Consider the following 22,201-nt stretch of genomic DNA (forward strand, 5'->3'; position numbering starts at 1 on the left):
TGCAAAACTCTCAGACACGGAGAGGGTAGAAGAAATCCGGTTGAGGACCAGAGTCAGACTACATTTCAAATTTGAATGAAAAACTGGGATTAAGAGCAATGCTATGGAGCTTTTGGCATTAATCTGGGGTGTCCTGTGGTCGTGGCTTAGGTTAAGATAGGTGCAAGTCATTTATTAGTGTATGTGTATGGGTAAAGGTAGTCAACACCTGTGGAGGTAGGCCCACTTTGGCCATAATTATGACAATTCTAGTAATAATGCTGGTGGGGGAGATGTGAATTGTCTTACTGATTTATAAAACAAACTCTTTTAATGTTGAAGTTATTTCAGAGCTCTCAGTGGCAGCCTGATCAGCCTCACACCACTGACATCAAAAACTTTGCTTTGCCGAGGGAGTTATCTGCTGAACTTTTAATGGCTTTGAGATGATGTGCTGTACTATTCATCAGGTTTTTAACCTGTATATAACCCAAAAAATTCCTATTAGACTGTGTAGGTGAACGACAGTTGGTACTAATTAGATAATGGCTTCAATTTACCTAGATAATAGGGGAAGGTAAATTAGTAATCCAATCTTTGGGCTTGGGGTAAAATTTTTGGTGATTTACATTATGATGAAGAAGAAAGTGTTGGGAAATATTGCTACAGATCTCAAATGAAAGGAATCATCTAGCAATATGCATAGTTTCATCTTTATTTGTAATGAAAGCTCCTTATATCTGTGCAGGGTTGAAAGGTGGATTCAGGTTGGAACCGGGTGGAAGTAGTTTGCTGTTTCACAGCAATTTGGTCTCCAGTTGTGGTTGCATTGTTCCACAGCTGGACTTGAGCATGTTCAGCCAGGCCTTCAGGGGGTAGAGAGAGAGAAATGTTGCAGAGCCAATGCTGAACTGAGGCTCAACTCAAACACACTGAAGACTTCAGTGCGCACAGACAGAGCTGCAGCCTGTTTGCCTGATAATTCCAATTGTGGGATGCCCAGGACAGTTTCTGTTACTGGGGTAATCAAATTTGAGACTTTCCTTGTCTCTTCACAAACTACAGCTTAAACATGCTATCATCTACTCTAATCTCAGTTGTCAGGGCTTCTTTGTTCTTCTTGTCAGGGATTGCTTTGCTTTTCTTCTATTTTCTGTCCCCATTTTTTTAATTCTCTTCCTATCTTGAAATTTAAACTACAAAAACTTAATGTGAATGACAAAATTTTTTCATGTTTATTTACCCAGTATTTTTTATTGTGGAAATCGTGAAGAAACAGGGGCTCCAGTAAAATAATGTAGCTATTTGTCAATGTAGCATCATGCTATAAGTGACATGAATTGTGCTTTCCACATTTTTTTCTCATTTGTTCTCACCTATTATCTGTTCCTGCTCTCTGAGGTCTGATGCCAGGTGCTGGAGTGGGATTCACCTGCCTTGTCTTGTTATTTTAACGTCTTCCAAGCATCAGTTAAGATTATAAAACCTCAAATGTACCTTAGATAAATCACTTGCTCTGTGTAAGCAAAAGATTGATTTGTCTTGACATTTTATAATCTTTCTGTTTTCGCTCATTGAAGCTTAAAATGTATTGCAAAAGACCCATCATTTTTCTGATAACTGCTGGGTCACTGCAGACAGAAGTAATATCCTTACCTCCTTGCGGTCTTTTTTCTGTGACCTTCAGGAGCCTGATGTAAGGTTTTGTTATCCTAAGGACTGTTCTGGCTTCTGGACAGCTTAAACATATCTGTTAGTAAGTTATATTTGATGAGGAAATAAAAAAGTGAAGTGTAGTTTCAGTCTCCAGAATTCCTCATCTATGTAAGTTGCTTGATAGGAGCTGGGTGAATTCTTGCCAGTCAAGACTGTCCTGCTCCCCATCGTGTTACGTCTCTGGTTGAGCTACTGGAATTTGTTATTTGTGTAACAGATTTACTAGCCTCAACTTTAATCCTAGTTGTGAACAACCTCGTTAGTTTTGTTTTTTTACAAGTAATTCCTATCCAAATCTAATTCGCAGTACAAGGGAAAACATGCAGGTGGCCATGTTAGATTTGGAAGCCTACAAAGCTTGTTGTTTCTGCCTTTTCTTATGAAATAGTAGACTTGCAGCATCCTGGTACCATCAGGAGTAGATGTATTTCTGATGAGGGAGAGAAAGAAAACTCAGTCCCTTTTTCTTTCTGCTCAGCTCCTCCAGGAGATGCAGAGAAATGTGATCCCTGAGGATCCTTACAGATAGCAAGGAAAGGATATATGGTGAAAGTGAAAATCAGCTGCAGGATTTTGTACCTGAAGGAATTCCAGATTTGACTGACTTCTCATACCCCAGGCTTTAAGCTGTCTTAGGTGTTGTATATGTTGCTGCTTTCAGGCAGAAGACAGCACCATGTGACCTGCCCAAAGAGTACTTAGCAGCAGGAATGTCAGTGAGCAGTCAGGTTCTTGAATCAAAATGAGTTTTTTGGTGGTCTCTTTTTCCACATTAATGTCAGAACTGATGATTCTTTATTGATGGTAGAAGTGCTTTGTCAGTAGCTCTCCCCTTGAAATAAAAACAATCCAATCAATAACTGAACGAAAATCTTTCACAGATTAGAAAATGTGAAAAACCCATTTTAAATCCTCCTGAAAAACAGAGCCTTCAGTGTGCCAGTACCCTTATTTATTTGCTTGTTTGTTTATTTTTAAAATGTGCTGTTTTATGACAAGCTCTTCTCTTGGTTAGGGAGTTTCATGTCAAGCTTGTTCATGCTGCTCTCCAGGAGCAGCTTGAGCTGTGAAAGCTAGGGCTGTGGCTTGCATTGCTCGTGGTCAGGTATTTCCTAATCCAGGTTTGAAGCATTCACCATTCCTTTTTTGTTGTGTGTTTTTTTGATATAAATTTTTTCCTTGTTGTCCCCATCAGCTAGGTCAGACCTGCCCTTACTTTTACATTCAGCCAAGGCTCAGCCTTTGGTAGCGGAGCAAAGAGGCTTTGTGCTAAAGACATCTTCCCTCCCAGGTGATACTCAGTTCCCTGTTGGTTGCATTGAGAGCATGGTGGAAATCTCATTCATATCATTTGTGTAGGTTTAAACACAAAACTCTACTGCTACTGCTCTACTGCTACTGTCCTTCAGCTTTCTGATTTGCATTTGATGTTTCTTTCTTCTCTTATAAACAAAGTTGGTTTTTTCTTTTTACTTCTTTTTCTCCATCACCCCAATGGCTGCTGGAATGGACATGTTCTGTCAGGATTTTTAAGAAATGATTTATGATTCTGTAATGGTTGGATGTATTTCAGTGTCACAAGTGAGTATGCGTTTTTAAGAATGCTATTGAGATGCTCATACAAAAAAATCAGTTGAACACGTTCCTGGGATATTATTTATAGTATTAAGGAAAACATTGAGTGAGGTAGTATTAAATAAAGACTTTCAAATCATTTAGCCAAACATTTTCAGCATTTTCTTCCTTGTAGGAGGACAAGTAGAATTTAAACGCTGAGCAGAGGGACAGAAGGATTTTTTTTACTTCATATTTGTACTTGTTTTGCTTTTGTTGCTGATAAAGCTGAATACATAATTGTAAGTTTAGGTGCTTAATTTGTGTTTAAGGGAAATTCTGTAGCAGAAGTTTGAAAAGTCACTGTGTAATTGATGTCAGGTAAGCCTGAAGTTGTGTGGCTTATTATCTATAATAACGTGAGCTATGCTCAGTGAGTGGTCAACAGCCGTAGCAATAAGCTAGCAGAGAAGCTGTTGTAACAAAATGTAGCTTATGACAGTAAAGAGATCCTTCATTTAACATCCAAAGACTAAAATCCCCAAAAGTTTAAAGAACCTTATGGCTAATATTTAGATGCTGAAAGTATGGTTTTAAAAATGTTCAGCAAAATAGATGCTGATGTTCACAATTAGTCTGGTGTTCTGGCAGTGAAAAAAAATAAGTTCGTAACACAAATAATTAAAACAATGTAAAGGGGAAGAAGCCATTTCAGCAATGTGGACTTTCAGTTATGATTCATTAGGTGGGCAGCAAAGCTTCTCCTTGGCTTCAGACAGAAGTCCAGAATTTATTCTAAGCTATCAGCCCAGTTGGTTGTATCTTTGTTATGTAGATTACTGTACTAATATACAAAAGGGATTTACAATAGAGGAATTACAGTTGTGTTGATCTCCAAGACTGAGCCAAGGAAATTCTGTAGAGAGATGTATATTCTGCCAGATCAAGTGATAAACGGGGCACAAAATCACTTTTCTTGGAACAGAAACAAAGCAGACACTTTGGATAAGTATGTTGTGGAAAAAGTTATTCCATGTTTAATGTTACTCAGTGTTTTCTTCCATTGAGGTTCTTTTTTTTTAGCTGTGGAATTCTCCCAGTGTACTCTCACTTCTACAAAATCTTCTGTTGAGAGCAGCTGGAAAATCAGACTTCAGAAACATTTTCCAGTTGTGAACATTGTACTCCTTTACAAAGTATGCATCTTAAATTGAAGGGGTTGTTGAAGTAATGCAGAGTTTGAATCTTGTATGGCACCTTAAACTCTGAACTTGATGCAGTAATACTAATATTAAATACCAGAAGTGTCCAGAAGTGGGTAAAGACCCATCAGCGCAATCAACGGTTCATGATCTCCTTTCCTCTAATAGGAATACTTCTTATCTGAAAGATATTATAATACTGTACTTGAATTGTTTAATTTATGCAGAAGATATTCTTTCCTTCTCAGTACTCATCCATAACTATGAATGTGCTTAAATAAGAAAGAATAGCCCTATTTCTTCTGTCTGTCTAACCTAATTAATCCATCTCATTTTTTCAGTAATTAAAATGTACAGATTTTTTTTTCTTACCCCTGAAGTAGAAGATAGGAGTGCTGAGCATCTGTGTTTGTTCTTGTAGAATCTGTTTGGTTGAATAAAACACCCTCTGGTGCCATCCTCTTCAGCTGAAGCAGGTGTTTGAAGTTCACCCTTTTCAATGATTTTGAAATGAAGGCAAAGAAAGCCTGTAGGGAAAATGAGTGTCAAAGGCCTTGTAGGCCTTCTGGAGAAGTTAAATTACTCTCTGATCTCACATTTTTTCAGTCAGCTATTAGGTCCTTTAGCGTTTTGTCTTCGAGGATTAGTCTGAACTCTTAATCATCTGATCCAGATAGTTTCTATCACCCATAGTGGACTAATCTCAGTTTAAATAATAACTGGCATCATTGCATTGGTATCAAACCTCCTCTTATTCTGTTTGTGACATTCTCCACTTAAGTTTTCCCAGTCTGTAACAGGGACAATGGGAGCTGAGGAGCCTGGCCAAAGCTGAGGGAAGCATCAGCACTTGATAAATCTCTCATTATCAAATATTCTGGGTTCTTGGAGTAAGGGAAGCATCACCAAGCTGCCTCCTTACTAAAACCTGCTGGTATTCACAGACTTTTTGCATCAGAATGGGACCTAACATCTGCACCTCCAGAATGTGTAAAGGGTTTTGAGAAGACTGTGGTGTTTGGAAGTGCCATGTATTTGTACATGGGTAGCAACTGAGAATGTGGAAGTGAAGAGGCTAAATCTCATTACAGAGTATCGTGTGGGCAGTAACTTGATCTGGAATGGAGATTTTATTTTTTTATTTTTCTGTATGGTTGGGTCTGAAACACTGGATAAGTCCATTCATCTATGTGTGTTTGAGTACTGTATTTATGAATGACACCTGCACTGATAGCTCATTTTGTATTGGCTGCGTGAAGAAGGATTTCTAACATCCAGCATTCCTGCAGTTAGTTTGGCACAAAGTCCTCTTGTGTCAGGTGTCTTCTCACCCGAGAGTGCTATATGTAGTCATCTCTCTCTTCTGTATAGCATGCGCCCACTAATGGAAACATTTTGATTTTAGGAAGCTTATCTCTGTTTTTTTTTATAATTTTTCCTTTTTATTAGATTAACAGCTATATTACTTTCTTGTAGTTACAATTCTTCAGATTCTTCCTCTAAAATAGTGGGTTGCATATTCTGGGTGTGTAGAATTCATGTGCGTGTGTCTTTTTTCAGTCTCAAATCCATAAAGTGCTCATATCTGATCTAGTGTTTAATGCAATTCAGATTATGCGGAGAAGTAATAATGTCTGTTTTAATTAAGTGCTTGAGCATGTTTCTGAGTGGAGATGTTCTGTGTGGGACATTCAGAAGTGCCTGTGGTTGAAAGGAGCTCAAGTCCCATTGAAAGTGAAGAGCTTGCTCCCACCAGAATGAGAACATGATGTTCTGCTGCCATTGCTGTCAGTTACAGACAGTTCGACTGCATGGATGAAACTGAGGGTTTCATCCACCATCACACTGCAGTCATGCTAATGAGATCTTAGCTCTTGCTGGGATTTTTTTTTTTAACTTAGGTCTTAATCCAGTGATTTTAACCAGGTAGGGTGTGTCTGTTTTGGGCTGGGCCTCTTTCATCCTTCTCAAGTGACATAGTTGGAGGGAGCTGTTTTCCTTGCATTTTGCCAAAGACACGTGGTTTCTGACACACAGACTCCTGTTTTGCAGGTCCTTTCTTTGCCAGCTGTGCAGAGGCCACCTTGTCAGAAGGAATCCTGTTGGGCACTCTGAACTCCCATTCCTGCATCAGGTATGTAGATGGCTGCTATTGATTTATTGATCTGTAATAAAGTTCTGAGCAGTTAATTGCATTTTAATTTCAGACCTTCACCACGTAACTTTTTAAAGAATGGAAAAGACCAGTTCCTGGTGTCCTATATATAAAGTAATGGATTGGGCTGGTAGCAGGGATGTTATTTAGTGCTGTACAAGATGGACTGGTGTGTGTACTGTGTTTTCTTTTGTCCTTTGAAGTGGAATGGATTGCAAAGCTATTGTGCTGAGTCTTTTAGGTGAAGGGAATAGTGAGCACTGAATTATTATCCCAGGTTCCTCATGGTACTACTGGTGAACTTCCAAAGTTCCAGCGATGCAGGTGCTGTTTAGTTAAAACAACTCTGTTCTTTCCAGCCATATCTGCTTTATCTGTTTTTTCCCTTTGAGGTGAAGGTTGATATATCATGAGACTTCACAGTTGTTTTTTTTTTTTTAGTTTTTTATTTAATGTTTGCTTTTTAAAAAAGTAATCCTGTCTACTGAAGTCATGCATGATATTTGTCTATCATCATTCTTTCCCACTCCTTACTCCCAAGGTGCATCTTTTTTTGAATAGCCTCTGTACTTTAGGGAGAAAAAAAAAACAGTTCAATCCATCCAACCCAGCTATAAAAATGGAGGTGATGTTGATAAACATGCTGCAGTATTAGAAGCACAGATAAACGGACGAGGAAAAAAGAAAGTGTGGCAGCTTATAGTGCTGTCCCTGTAAACATATGGTTGATCACCCAACAACAAATGACTATGACTACATCTGTTTAGGACAGGCTCACAGATTATCAGACCCTGAAACAGAGAGGTACACTGGATTTTAGTGCTGACAATCAGAAAAGATGTTGCTGCAGCATTGTATGCACTTTAACTGGGAATTGAAGGCACATGTTGAAATCAGCATAGGTCTGTGGACTTCTGCAGCTTGTGCTCACTGAGAATCTGACCAAGAGCTGTGGTGTGACATGAACTGAAGCACTGCACCTGATGTTAATAGGGCTATCTTTTGACTCAGGTATTCTCACACTGCTGTTTATTAGGGACATTTGTGTTGCTTGATTTTCAGTGTCCAGCCTCTTTGAGCACTCACTCTCGTTCTTTGAGACAAAAGGTATCTTCTTTCATATATCTATGTCTTCTGTATTAGTTTGAACTCGAATTAAGGTTCTGAATACCTGTGTTATTTAGTTACTCTGTCACAATTATATCAATCATTTTTTCATATTTTGTGGGACTACAGGCTGCAGTTGTCACAGTACTTCAGGAGGGCTATTTTGTTTCACAGTTAGACAAGACAGGTTAATTCTGTAGAATGGCCATGGGATTGATTTGCTCTCTGAATTACTGCATCAATACTTGAGAAACTTTTCCTTGACTTCCCAAAATGAATTATAGATCTAAGTCAAAGGGGTGCAGCAAACAGAAAGCAGGCTTTCAGTGGTTGAACAAAGTCTCTGCATTGCTACTGACAATTCTGTTTTTTTTTTTTTTTTAAATGATGGCATATTTTAGTCAAGCAGAGCATTCAGTAGAAAAGACATTTCAGTTAGAAAAGAAAATTTGATTCTCTGCAGAAAGTTTTTGTATTGAGTCTTCACAGGCTAAAGAGAAAAACTCTCTTAGGATCTACTAGAGAGTCAGAAGGTGCTGTGGGTACCTATTTGGGCTGACAGTGAATGTAATTGATTGAGGATATAGTGTTTGTAGTTTGAATCATACGAAAGAAGTGTGAGCTTCCACAGTAATATGTAATGGTTGAAATCATGTGGTATGCATTCAGCCAAGATGCCATTCTGACCAGGAAAGCCCTCATGGAAGCGCATAGAATTGGTGTACCCGCATCTTTGCCTCAGTGACAGAGGGAGATGGAAATGTCTTTGCATGTCTGTGCAATACTTGCACACAGACAAGGAGCACAGATGACAAGCTGTCAGGTTGTAGACTATCTGATGGATCTAAAACGATCTTTTGACCATCAGAAAACATTTTGCCCACGTGCTTGATGTTAGGAATGAAGTCATTGTGGAGGGGAGTAATGCTTTGTTCTCCCCACTGGATTTTGGTTTTTGTCAGCTTTTCTTTCTTCATGGCTCACTGCTGACAAGGAGACTGCTTTGCCATGCTAAATACCTTGGGACTGACAGGATGGAGAAAGTTTGCAGGCTCTTTTGACAGCTGTAATCAATAAGAAGTGAAAATCTCACTTGAGAAGCCCTTTTCCAAATATAAATGGCAATAGAAGTCATGAAGGTGAAATCTTGATTTTAGACTATAATGTGGAAACAGCATCAGAAATCTGAGCCCAAGGAAAACATTTGCAAACCAAGAGCTTCTCTGTGTTCATCTGTGTGCACTTCAGTTGAGAAATGAACCACTCTTGATGAAATGGACTGCCAGACAGTTCTCAAAAGTCCTGTAGACAGCTTATAAATGGGAGTTTTGCTTAGCACAGCCTTCTGTTCTCAAGGCAGAAGCAGGGCTTGCCACAAAAGCTTTCATTATCATATTGCAATCTTCTCTGAAAGTCCTGATTACCTTCTAAAAGATGCAGAATTTCTCCAAATCTTGGTAGGGTCACTGGGAGATGAGGAAACATCAAGGCAAAGGACAGGACCAGGATTAACTTTTGAACTTAGCAGGTCTACTTCATTTTTAATAACAAATCATTTATTTGAAGGAAAAGTTATTATTTTCCAAATAGATTTAATTGCCAGCAAGCGCACATTGGAAATGGGAATAACAACTTTTAATTATGATTAAGGATAGACAGAAATTCCCATGGCACCTGGTTAATCAAAAATAGAGGCTGAACAGTGCAGTATTTCCATGCTGTATTACGGTGACAGTGCCAAGTCATTCAGAAAAAATAATAGGAGAATTTCAATCTGAGGTACGCTATTGTTTTGTGATGCTGAGTGACTGTATGGGCTTTTACTGTCATCTTTGCTTTGCAGAGTGCAATGTAAGGGAATGAATATGGCTGTAGTCTGTTTTGCTGTACTCATACCATAGCTGCTAATTTGGTCAGTGTGGAGATTTATTCCCTTTATGTTATGGGTGTTGCCTGAGGGTTTGTTGTTAATAAAAATACAGAGCTTTTGCAAAGGGCTTTGCACTGATAGACCTCAGTGTTTTGTGGAGTTCAATTAACCTTGCACTGCAGAAAGGAAAACGTATAACAGGCAAGTTTGCCCCCATTGATGACTTGGCAGACTGGAGAAAAGAGGATGCAAGCCCTGGAGCCTTGGTGCAGGGCTCCCTCTGTCTGACTGAGCAGCCTCTGCTACTGCTGGTTAATAGAACTGTCAGTGGGAGCGCTTCTCCTGAGGATGTGTGGAAGGTTTTCATTTCCCCAGATATTAATCAGGTACCTTTTTGTCAGCACTAAATTCACTTTAAAGAAGAGATACAAAAATAGAGCATCTTTTTGTATTAGTTATCATACATCCTCTGGCAGCATCTTTGCCAAATGCATAAAGGAATGCAATTAATGGCTACCCAAGAGATTTATTCTATTATCCTGACTAGCTTATTTCTAAAGTAACTTGACATTTTATTTGTCTGACTTATCTGTTGTTGTAGGGAGATTTTGTTTTATTACCCTTGAGAAGACTGAAATGTTAAACAGGAAATACAGGAGCTCCTTTCGTTACTCTGTGTTTTCCCCCTCTAAAATGTGAGCTCAGGCTGAAGTGTCAGATCTGCAGTAAAGGTGAAATCTGGGATCATGGCTGGGACAAAATGGTGCTCAGGAGGTTTAGATTTGATTAAAGATGATATCCCAGAGTCTCCATGGTAAGCTGCTTATACCTCAATCCTACAAAGCTGTTTTAAGCCCTGCACACCTCTTGTACCTGAAATTCAAGCTGAGCTTTGTTTTTCTCTGTCCCTGTCAACATCTCAGCTTCTGTAGTCTCTGAATGGGTGGCACTGCTGAGAAGGAGCACAGCAGAGATGAAGTTTGGTTCTGCTCCCAAAGCAGATTTAGCTGTAACACTGTAGGGCAGATGCAATTTTAAGTACCCACTGGCATTGCTGCTGTATATATACTGTCGCTAAAGGGAAACGCAGTGGTACCCAGTGTGTGAAGAATGAGTCAATTTACCTGAAGGAGTGAGAGCCATTTTTATTTGATGGTTTTTTAAACTGAATTAAAGACTTGATGACCTTTCAGAATAAACACATCTTGCTGACTATCAAAAACGTATTTCATCTTCAGCCAGTCCAGACAAGAATGATGTCAGCTGCTCTCTCTTAAATTTAATTTCTTTGGGATGTTTTTGGAATGGTATTATGGTGTCCAGTACTCTCTGCTGTACTTGGTTATTTCTTGGCTCCACCTTCATGCATGCATACTCTCCATTTGGGAGCATGAGTGAAATATTCGATTACAATGTATGGGAGGCACTACAAATGGAAAGTGTTTCTGAGAAGCTAGGAGGAAGCATGAGAGTGTCAGATTAGAAGCAAGGAAACACAGTTGAGACTTTTTATTTTTTTTCTGAGAACTATTTTGTTTTGGATCAAAGAAGGTGAAATGGGTCTGATTAATAAAAGCTGGAATAAAGAGATGCGTTGTTATTGTGGTTTTGGAGCCCCATTAGTCTTGAGCTTGATACCCAAAAGTCCTGTACCCTTATGAGGGAGCTTTCGTCCTTACTAGAGAAGACTGTAAGGTAAATAAAATGAGTAGGCTTTAAAGTATATTTTCCAGTAAGTAAATGACTATCTACAGGTCCTAAAGGAGCTAAAACTGAGCTCTGCAAAAATACATTCTTTATCTTAATATGCAGCACCCAAAAAAAGCTCTGCTTTTTGAGAAAAATGATAGAAAACTTTAAACCATTCTGTAACAAAGGATAATTGAACTTTTGCTTATTTTAATTACGTTATCTTAAGTAGGTCACTCGCGTGCTTTAAACTGTGGAGGGTTGAGAAAAGTTTGGGAGCCTGGAATAAGTGCAGAATGAGGGAAGATGTTTTCAGATCAGTCCTTGTATTACTACAGCTCTTTAATATGGATGCTTTACAGTCTGAGAGATATTTTACTTACATTTGTTTTTCATTCCAACCTGATGTTAGTATTTCTTTGCTGGGTCAACTGATTTCATGTTTGTTGTAGTCAAGCCATCTTGTAACAGTACTGCTAAAAAGATAGTCAGGCTTCTGAAAACAATGGTGACAAGATTGGCTTACAGTGGATAAAACGACTGAAAACAGAGAACTTCTATTTCATTGATTCAGAATGATTATTTGCACAATGATACTGAATATTTGCTTTCTGATTTAGGATGTGGTGTTTTCTTGTCTTGACAAACTAGGCAAAAGTGATCAGCTCAGTTCATAAGTGAATTTTAGGGTTTTCATTATTGCCTAATTACTTTCTTAAATGAGCGTCCACATCTTCCAGGTTCTTAGGATGCTGCATGTCCCCAGGGTGCTGAAAAAGTCTCATTCGTTGTCATCTCAGGAACAACAGAACTCCAGGCATATTCATGAACCACTCTTCTCTTCAGCTGCCCAAATGGTATAGCAGATCTTAATTCTTGATGGCAAGAGCCTGATGGAGAGCACTGAAAAGACTTTTGTCTGAGCTGGCTTTTCCTTACTTCACTAGTGGTTGATAAAAGCTGGCCTTTAAACTCCTTGGAGATTCTCATGAATGATGTTTATGGAGGTGATGCTAATAGATATAATACATCTGGAAAATGATACTGTCTCTGGGATGATAGGTTGTCAGGCCTGGCCTACGTCACAAAAAGCAGTTAGGTGGGATTGCAGTATGTGGGGGGAAAAACCTCTCGCCTGTGCTTTTAATACATTTTGTGTTCGTGCTATCCTTGGTGGACAACTTTTAGACAGCACAACTCTACATTTAATGGACAGTTTATAATTAGAACTTCTTCCTTTAAGCAAAGGGGCTGTGAGAGGCTGCTCTGAATGATCAGGTGCTTGCTAACTGGAGCTCTGCCTACGTAAGCTGAGGTGTTTGCACTGGTGGAAAAGATAAGAACTGTGCTGTGGGGAGAGAAGTTTGCATGAAGAACTCTGGAAACAAATCATACAAAATGTTTAGCAGATCAACTAATCCTTCCATCTGCTATCTTGCACAGCCTGCACCCCTCTTTAAAAGCCAAATGCATTTTATTGTCAGTTACTTTGAATTGAACTTCTCAACGGTGTTCAGAGTAGTAGAATTTTGTAATGTGAAATGATGTTTTACTTCTGGAACATTTTTTTCTCCCCTCAGTTTAGCTAGGACATTTCCAGAGGAATGAGAGAGGGGGGAGTGAGACAATAAAGAGCCAGAACCTCTGTTTTTTCTCTGCTGCTGAGTTTAGACTCACAGTGAGAGATGGAAGCCTGACTTAAATCCTTATGTGTAGTCTTTTTACCCATATATTATGGCAGAGTTGACATAATCTCTGAGTCTGTTTCCTTTAACCCAGTTTGTTATTATTGGCTTGCCAAACCGGAATAAAAGATCTATTAATAATATTGTGGAGCATGCTTCTTCAGAGGTAAGTATATATCTTCTGCTTAACTTGAGTGAGCAACAAGTTACAGTTGTGTTCGTCAGCTCCTTGCCTAGTGAAAAGATTTCTGTGTGGTAAATTAATCCTAAGATCAGTCTACCTCTGAACTTCACTCTGGGTCAACTACTCTATGTTAATTATATAGATAAAAAGCCCCCTGAGAACACGTATTCTGGAATAAAAGTAAAAACTGAAGTCAAGTAACCACTTGGAAGTAGCTACTTTGATTAATTTCTAAGCATACCCAGACCTACGGTGATTACATCTGGCATTGCTTCTGTAGCTCACAGCTTGCTACAGTAGCTCAGAGAGTATTGCTGACAATGAGTCAGGTTCAAAATTGCATCCTTTCATTTTGTTTAAACTAACAGAAGCAAATGATTTTCTCACCTCTTTATCTAAAACTGTGCACCTCAGATTGAAATGCTGCACTGTATATTTGCGTGCTGACTCCACAAAACTCCCACCCTCTGATTCATCTCTTCGTAATGGTAGAGTTTAAATGTGGAAGTATCTCTTGAGTCTGATGAAGATATTTGGCTCTTAAAATGAGAGAAGGTGTTCAGTGTGTTAGATGAAGAAAGATTTGAAGGGTTGAGATGAATCTAATGGAAAAGATTCAAGAAAAGTAATGGAAGAATATTGAGGGAAAGAAATACATTAGTAAAGAGAGAGAGGAAATGGGAGAAAGGGTGGAGGGGAAACTGCGAGATCCTGGTGAAATAAGAATGAATTGCTAGTGTACAGATACTGTTCAGTTGCTTGGGATGGGCCAGGCTCCCTGCTCTCCAAAGCTGGAGCTCTGCTGTTTTTAGCTGTCATGCTGTCCCCATTTGCTTCAGTGGAGAACTTGGCCTTCATTGCTCAGACATTGCTGTCTGCCATGGCCACCCACTGGCCTGTGAATTATTTATGCCTGTCCAAAAGCACTAACTGTTGAGCACGTCAGCTCTGCTGTCTCCCTAGGATTGATGCTGTAGATCAGCTGGGGTGAAATGCTAGAGGCTCAGCCCCAAAACAGCTCCCACAGCTCTCTCCAAGGTCAGTGGAGGAGCAGGCCAGCCCTCAGCTGCATTGTAGCTAAGGCTGTGGACAGAATAGCAATATCTAAAACTGAAAAAAATAAATTCTTTGCCTTTCTGGTATCATTCATCTAAATACCTAAATATCTGAATGAAACTTAACAGAACCCTGGTGAGATAACACATCTATTTCCACTGTTTCCAATTAATGAGGGGCTGAAGGCTTGGGGGGTGGGGTGGTGGGGGGATAAAACCAAAGGAAAATGTCCATGAAATAAACAAGAGCTGGGAATAACTTTCAGGTTGCCTGAGCACACAGCTCCTGCCCCTGGGCAGTGCATTTCTGAGTCCAGAAAGTCTTTCATCTACTTGAGGCTAATAAACAACCTTTGTGTGTTTGACCACCACTTATGTTCTTGTTCTGCTTTCATTTTCTCCATTACCTATAGTTCTGGTGAAACTGTACTTGGCCAAAAACTGACTTTGTGTGAAGCTCTTTTTCGCTTGTGTGCAAATGCCTATAGTTAGATTGCAGGACATCTGATATGACTCTAGCTGGAATATGAAGGTCTTAGAGTCTCACTTACCTCTGATTTAGATCAGCTCTGAGAGTGTGATATTGGTACCTTTTCTGGCCTAACTTCTTGTGATTCTGATTGCTTTGAAAGGTTACCCTAATCCAAGATTGTTTGTTTGGATTGGAGATAGTTAAAGTAATTGCCTGCACATACACAAGAGTTCACCCTCATCTTTCATTTTCTGCTAAGGGGGAAAGGTGTTACACATACTAGAGTGTAAAACTGACCAAAATAACGGCAATGCTTTACACTGGGTGAGAGACTGATGAACACTGGCAATCTATTCAGATGTTGCTGTTTCCCTGCAGTCACCACTTGGATCTGAATGACAAACAAATTCCTAAGATCAGAAAGTTATTACGAGCCACGATCAGTGCAGAGCCAGTTAAAAAAAATGGTGAAAGTTCTCATTGCTTCATTAAAGTTTTCTTTATTTATGTTTGCATTACTTTTGTTGCATGATTTCACAACTCTAATTTACAGTGTTGGTAATGCAAATAACTGAATCAGCTTAAGTAAGGCAGCAGTGGACTCCGCTGTGAGGAAAGCAGACGTGCACAAGGGGAGGGAGAGCTAGCCCTCTTAAATCAGATGTGCCATTGGTAAAAAGTAATTATGTGGCACTATGGCTTTAATTGTGATGCACTTTTATACCAGCTCCTGATGTGAAGCTAAACTTGAATTTGTTTGTTCCCTGGCTCGTCATGCTGAGTATCATAATCACTAAAGCTTCTCTCGTCTTAAAATGGTCATAAGAGTTATCAGTATGAAAGCAGTAAAGGTAAACCAAGAGCAAATGATGTACTGCATACCATGAATTCCCAAGCTAGTTTTCTCCTGCTAAGAAAGTTAGCTTTGTGGAAGTCCTTTTCTGTAGTACAAATGCATATTGCATTTCTATTTAATTATTGTTCCTAGTGAGGTCTAACTTTTCTAAAAGTGCAGAGATAAATATTTAAAGTTTTTGATAGATTCAAGGCCTGTTTACAGCATTGATCTCAACATCATTTTTGTTGTTGTAGTGCTGATTCAGACTTAATTAGGGATGAAATCTATGCAGTTCTTTGTGAAATTAGCTGTTTATGTCACCTGAATGATGCTTCTGGTGTGTCTGAGCCATAGGTGTTTTGGTTTTTAATTTGGCTGAAATTGATCATAGAAACTTCCTGAAAAACTGAAAGGAGCTTTGGGTAACAGCAGTGTTATGTTTTATTTCTTTTTATTTCTTTTTATTTCTTTTTTTTTCTTTTCTTTCCCAGTAATTTTTACTTTTGATAATGTGCAAATGAAAGATGCTTCATCTGAGATGAAGAGTTGTCCTGGTTGTCTGTGTTAAGTCAGCCCTTAGTTAGGATTTCTGGACGTATGTGTGGCAAAGATTTAGATCACCTTTGCCATTCTGAATTTCTTCAAGTTTCTTTTTGACTTCAGCAGGTACTAAATCTAATAAGGGCGGGCATGTCGCTGTAAAATTGAAGCAGAGACAGGAAATAAGCATTTGTCATGGGTGAATTTCAACAAGCTTGATTTCATACCGCTTTTTGAAATGCAGCCTAGTATGATAAATGACAGCAGATGAAATTCTGTTTAACAGTTGCTGACCTTTTTTTTTTTTCTGTAGTGTTCCTGCAGAAGACATAATATTTAAACCTAAATACAGAAAATAAGCTTTGATCGTGTTATGAAGTTGCCTGAGCATATGACATTCTTCAAAGCATTTTGAGTAACAAGGTCCAGATAAGCACAAGTGTTCTTTTAATATAAAGTTCTGTACCAAATGTGGAAGGGATAGCAAAAAAGATTCCCGCCTGACAGATGTTAGCCATTGATGTGTATCTGGAAAGACTGTGGGCATAGCACTGTCTTAAAGTCCTAAAAGACTTGAACATATGTTAGTTGGCCACACTGATTCTCTGACCCCTCTTCCCAAGCATGTAATGATGTTTCTCTCCTTACTATAAGAGGGTATTTTAATTGTTGCAGCATTCAGTGCCAAGGTTGATCTGAAGTGACCTGCCAGCAAAGCAGAAGGAGAAAAATGGCTCTTCTCTTAAAAGAGAGAAAAGGATATGTAAATCATTTTTCAGGGAGCATTCATTGTAGGCTGTCTTCATACCAAGCCTGACACAGTATCAAGTTCACAAAAAGTGAAGACCTTCCCCGCTAGGAAAATTGTCCCAGTCATGAGAGACCTCCTTTGAATTCGATGGGTGAAACCCAGAGAATATAGCATGTAAGAAAGAATATAGATTCTCATCTCATCTAGTGCACGCAGACAATGGAATCTGATATGGTAATATATGTGGGGCTGCAGCTTGTAGTTGAGCCATCTCCACTGGATTCTCTGTGAGGAACATTTTCATATGTGTGCTAGCAGAAATATTTCTTTTAGTCCGGGGTCTTAAAACCTTTTGAAAATATACTTATCAAGATTGTTCATTCTGTAATGGGAAAAATCCAGATATTTCCTCGATCTCCTTGTTCTGTAGGAAGTCTACGATAAACAAACTGAGTAAAGCAAATCTTGAACCAAAGTATTTGATATTTGTTTGGTATTGCATCTAGAAAAAAGACATCTAGCATGCTTTATTAGTGTCAAACAAGGATTGTGCAAAAAGTTTCCCTTCTTTTTACCTATTGTTGCACCATAGTGCCTGTATCCCAGTCAAAGGTAATGTCATCACTTTCTTTTTGCCATACAGTATGTTATTTCTTTTTTTTTCCCCCTTACTCTTATGTCTCCAAGGAGGAAGAGCAAAGGCCAACTTTGGCAGGAACTGCTTTTCTTTAAAGACCTTCTGTTCCTTGCTGCATGTGAGGCAATGTTTTAGGATTCTTTCTAAACAAGATTATTGGAGATAAAAGTAAGTCTGAAAATGCTGTAAAAGTTGTAAATTTGCATATTAAGGGTACTTTTTAAAAAGGTTTTTTTTTTTTGAGAGAGAGGTTCTTTTTGACACAGTTTTTTGTCAAAAAGAGTTTAAACTCAAACCTGAAGATCTGATAGAATGGCTTGTGTTTTCTCTCTCTTTTGGAAGAATTTCTTTCCAAGTGGGAAGACCTTCTGTACATCACAGTGCCATGAAGAATACAACATGTACAAAGATACTTTGGAGTAGTTGTTTACAAGAGGTCTGAACAAGCTGAGACCTCCTTCTTAAGATATCTCTCTCAAAATGCGGCTGCAAAGAACAACTATTCTGTTGTTAATCTAATTTATTAACAAGAGAACAATGTTAGCTAGTGTGGAATGTGACTTCTTGGCAAATGTTTGTTTCCTGTCCAATAATGGATTCCTTTTTCAAAGCCCTGAGTGTGATGGAAAATACAATTTTGGATAGCATGTACTGGCTGCTTAATTCTTGGAAAAAGCAAGCTGCAGAGTCATTTGGTTTGTGTGTATAGTATTGATTCCTTCTTCTTGCTTGGAGTGGGATTTAGATCTCTCCAAGTGTGTATCTTCTATTCTTCCCTGTCCACCTACAGTTGCTGGTGTGACGAGGCATTAGGGTGTAGTTGGCCTTGCTAAAGGAGGAAATAAAGCCTCCCACATGTGTTGTCAGTCTCTCCTGTACCCCACAGAAGATAGCTGCTCACTTGACTTACTGTTCCTTGCTCTCCAGACAATTTTAAATCCTTGTGGCTTCATTTCTGAGTTTCAGTAAAACTGTATATGCCATTTTTGTATCTTGAGCTGCTGCTTCATAGAATCATAGAAGTTTAAGTTTCTACTTCCTGAACAGAGCAAGAAAAGAAGTACTTTATGAATATGCTTGTAGACTTGAGTGCTGTAGCAAACCAAATTGAGTACTGTGTCAATTTTGGGAACATTTAAAGGGGAGATTCTTGTTTACTTTCTTTTTAACAAAAAATCAATATCTTGAAATAACAAAATTTCTTACTTCCATTAAGGAAAAGTCATACTTTTCTGAGAGCTTGCTATCCTGAAAGAATTGTGGTAGGATGGGGTGAAATTTAGGGTGGTATGTGGTTGCCTTTAGTTTTGCTTTTTAATTTGCATCTTCTGCTGTAGGCTGATTGAAAAGTTCTTCAGTCATAATGAATTATTGGCAGCCTCTAGCTCTTGCATTGCCTCATGTATTGTTGCATTCAGTATTTTAGATAATTGCAAGAGCTGCTGTGTAAATCCTTGGCTTGGCAACAAAAATGCCACCCAGTTGTCTCACTGACTGGTCTTCGTTATGCTTTATTTATTTTTCTGATTCCATTTTCATGTACTCTGCATGTGGTAATTACAGCCAGTGGTGTTTATAGACATGCCATTACATATGTGATTGAACTGTTTGCCTGTATACATACTAAATGATTTCACAAATATGTTACATTCTGAGTTACTAACATCTATAGGTGTGGGTTTCCAGCATAGTCTTTCAATTGTGTAAGTTCTCAAGGTGCCTTAAATAAAGCACCTTGAATTTGAACTGAATGTAATGAATGGATTGAATGAATGAATGGAAATGAATCGAGCCAGAAAGCATACCTTCTAGACGGCGTTCATAATTGAACTGGTTGACTTGACAAGATCAATTTTGAAAGCAGTCTTTTTCAGAGCACTCAAACATAGTTAGAAATCCTGGTCTAGGGAGCCTCGGGGGTTGGACTTGATGATCTCTAGGGGTCCCTTCCAACTTCTGCAATTCTGTGATCCTGCCTGATCAACAAGATCAACAAACAAGAGAGACTCAATTTGCCTACTGACAGGCATGCAGCATTGACTCTGAACAAAACGAACATGGGATTTTCTGATGCTTGACAATTCAGTGCAGCCCAAGAGTCAAATACATGCATTTGAATGGTGCAGAGGAGTAGTTGTTTTGGTTTTTTTTTGTGGTAAGATTGTTTTTATCTCTTAAAGTGTAAGTAATGTCATCTGTAAAGCTGGTTTTCCTAAAGGGAGGCCTTGCAGCCTAGATGTTGGAAGAAGTATCTTAAAAGGTGTGGAGAGTAATGAATTTTAACAGACAGCATTCCTCTTTTCTCTGACAGTCTCCTCCTAGACTTCATAGCATGTATCAGTTAAAATCCTGATCCTATTTAAGAGTTTGCAATTTCACTTGGAAAAAAAAAAAGTGTTGAGAAAAATGTAATGTATTGAGATGTAATACTCTCCTTTATAGTTCTAGTAAAGTGTTTAGAATAAAAAATCCACAAGTTTGGAATGGTTAAACCAGAAAAAGCACTTAAAGAGCTTCTTGGATGAGCTGATGGATTATGCATCCCAACTTGAAAGTTGTCTGTACAATTTTCACTATTAAGTGGATTTTGAAGAAAGTTTCAGGCAGGTACTTGAAGAAGCAAGACCTTGACAGTTGCAGGGAATGATGTGCAGTATAGCAGGACTGCAGAATGGCCCTTTGGATATCTTCTTGTGCACTGTGGCCAGCAGACATTTGGCACAATGGCATAACTTGCAGACTCGATGTGAGCTGAGTGTGAGAGGAGATGGAGTGAATGGTCGCAATCTGCCTTAAAAAAAAAAAGAAAAGTAAATCATTCTACGTGCTAACTTTGCCAGTCACATTCCCTGAAGTGTTCCACATCACATTACTTGAAGTGACTTCTGCAAAGAAGTGAAAGATTTCCCTTCAAAAAGCCAGACTAGCTGCTACATGGCTGTACTGGGAACAATGACTCTGAACTACTGTGTTTCTTAGAGGTCTTATTTTAGGTGATATCCATGCGTGTAAGTAGGAAGAAATTAAATGCAATGTAGGCAATCCCATTTGGCGTTCTGTTAATGCTTTGAAAATGGCATTTTACAAGATTAGATTTGAATTAAATATAAAAACAAAGCAGTCAAATACAAAGGGGGAAAAATGGAAAGAAAACAGTGTTCAGTGGAAGTTTAGGTTTTGTTTGGATTTTGATACAGTCCTCTGTTTTCAGCAGGAAAATCCTCCTACTCAGTACAGGGGAAGCTGTTTTTTGTGTCCTGTCTTGCAAATTGGAAGTGTGGTTGCAGCATCATTGTGGGTGCAGATGACACTGAAGGAGTGAAACAGGGGTACAAAAAACTCTTAATGAAAAAGGTATAGGGGAAAGTAAGGCTTCAGTCCTGTATGCTGCCTATTTGATCCTCCTTGTGAGGAGATTACACTCAAGGAAATGTAATGCCAGGATCAGATTATAACCTATGGGGTTTGGTCTACTGTTTAATGTGTTGTGCATCCTATTGATCACAGTAGCTTTTTCTCTTCTTAATGTATGTCTAGAAGATGCAAAATGAGTTTCTTGTTTATATATAACAGTACAGGAGGAAGGGGAGAGGTTAAAAGCTATTACTTTAATACACAGAATTATTCTTGACAGGAGATTACAGGTATTTATAAAATGAAGTGTTTTTTTTTTTTTTTTTGCTGCTTTCCTAAGAGAGCTGGTATATGTTTAGAAGATATAGTATAGCCACAGATCAGTAGGAAATTCACTTTAACAATAAGAAAATATTGGGTTAAAATATTTGGTGTTTCCATTTCTCTGAGGACAAGTTTGTGTAGAAGTGTTGTGATAAATGGCTGTACTGAAGCCTGGTGTTATGGATTCTCACTAGAAGCTTATCATAGTATTTCTCAGGTTGGGAAAGACCTTCAGGGTCATTAAGCCCAACCACAACTTAACTGATTGTGTTACTACTCTAACAACCCACTGCTAAATTATGTGCCTGAGCACCACATCCAAATGACTTTTAAACACATTCAGGGATGGTGACTCAACCATCTCTCTGGGGAACCTGTTCCAGTGCTTAACAACCTTTTCTGTAAAGATATTTTTCCTGATATCCATCCTAAACCTCCCCTGATGCAACTTGAGGTCATTTCCCCTTGTCCTGTCACCAGTGAGAAGAGGCCAACGCTGCTCTCCTGCAATCACTTTCCAGGTATTTGAAGAGAGCAACAAGATCTCCCCTCAGCCTTCTCTTCCCCAGACTGAACAGCCCCAGTTCCTTCATGTGCTATGTTGAAGAATACATTCATTTTGCACAGGGACTGAAATTTTTGCATGCTGCTGGGAGAACAGCCTATGCTGATAGGCAGAGTGGAGCTGAAGGAAGTGGTTAAATAAGTAGGTGTTTCTTCTGTAAACCCTCTTTTCTCCTAACATAAGCACTAAAGACAGTCTGGGCATTGGAATGCTAATGAGATAAGAAACATTTTATTTTCTTTGATTAAACATGTATGATTCAATATGAAGCACATCTCACTGTGTTCTGGAGTCTATGAATTTGTCAATTTTTTACCTTTTGATCCTGAAGGCTACAAAGACAACTCTAGCTCCCAACTGTATTATGCCAGCGACCATATAGACATACAGTTATGGAAGAGCCTTGATTCAGAGATGTCACTCTGAACACAATAAGGCATTCACAAAATGAGTAAATGCAATTGATATCTAATGCTTTGATCTCCAGGATGCCTCTGTCAGTTTGAACAAGGATCTTCTGTTCA

General features: G+C 38.8%; 1 protein-coding gene across 3 annotated transcripts in view; it reads left to right on the top strand.

The window, feature by feature from the left end:
• TSPAN4 (tetraspanin 4) overlaps positions 1-22,201 on the top strand; it is a 390,158-nt gene that overhangs the window by 129,254 nt on the left and 238,703 nt on the right. For all 3 annotated transcript variants that reach the window (XM_065755129.1, XM_065755131.1, XM_065755130.1), the window contains exon 3: positions 6,504-6,585. The gene's annotated coding sequence lies outside the window, so the exon portion shown is untranslated. The remainder of the gene's footprint in view (positions 1-6,503; positions 6,586-22,201) is intronic.

This window comes from Cyrtonyx montezumae, unplaced genomic scaffold, assembly GCF_038088225.1.
Source record: "Cyrtonyx montezumae isolate F1298 unplaced genomic scaffold, pur_monq_1.0 scaffold_10, whole genome shotgun sequence".
Classification (NCBI taxonomy): domain Eukaryota; kingdom Metazoa; phylum Chordata; class Aves; order Galliformes; family Odontophoridae; genus Cyrtonyx; species Cyrtonyx montezumae.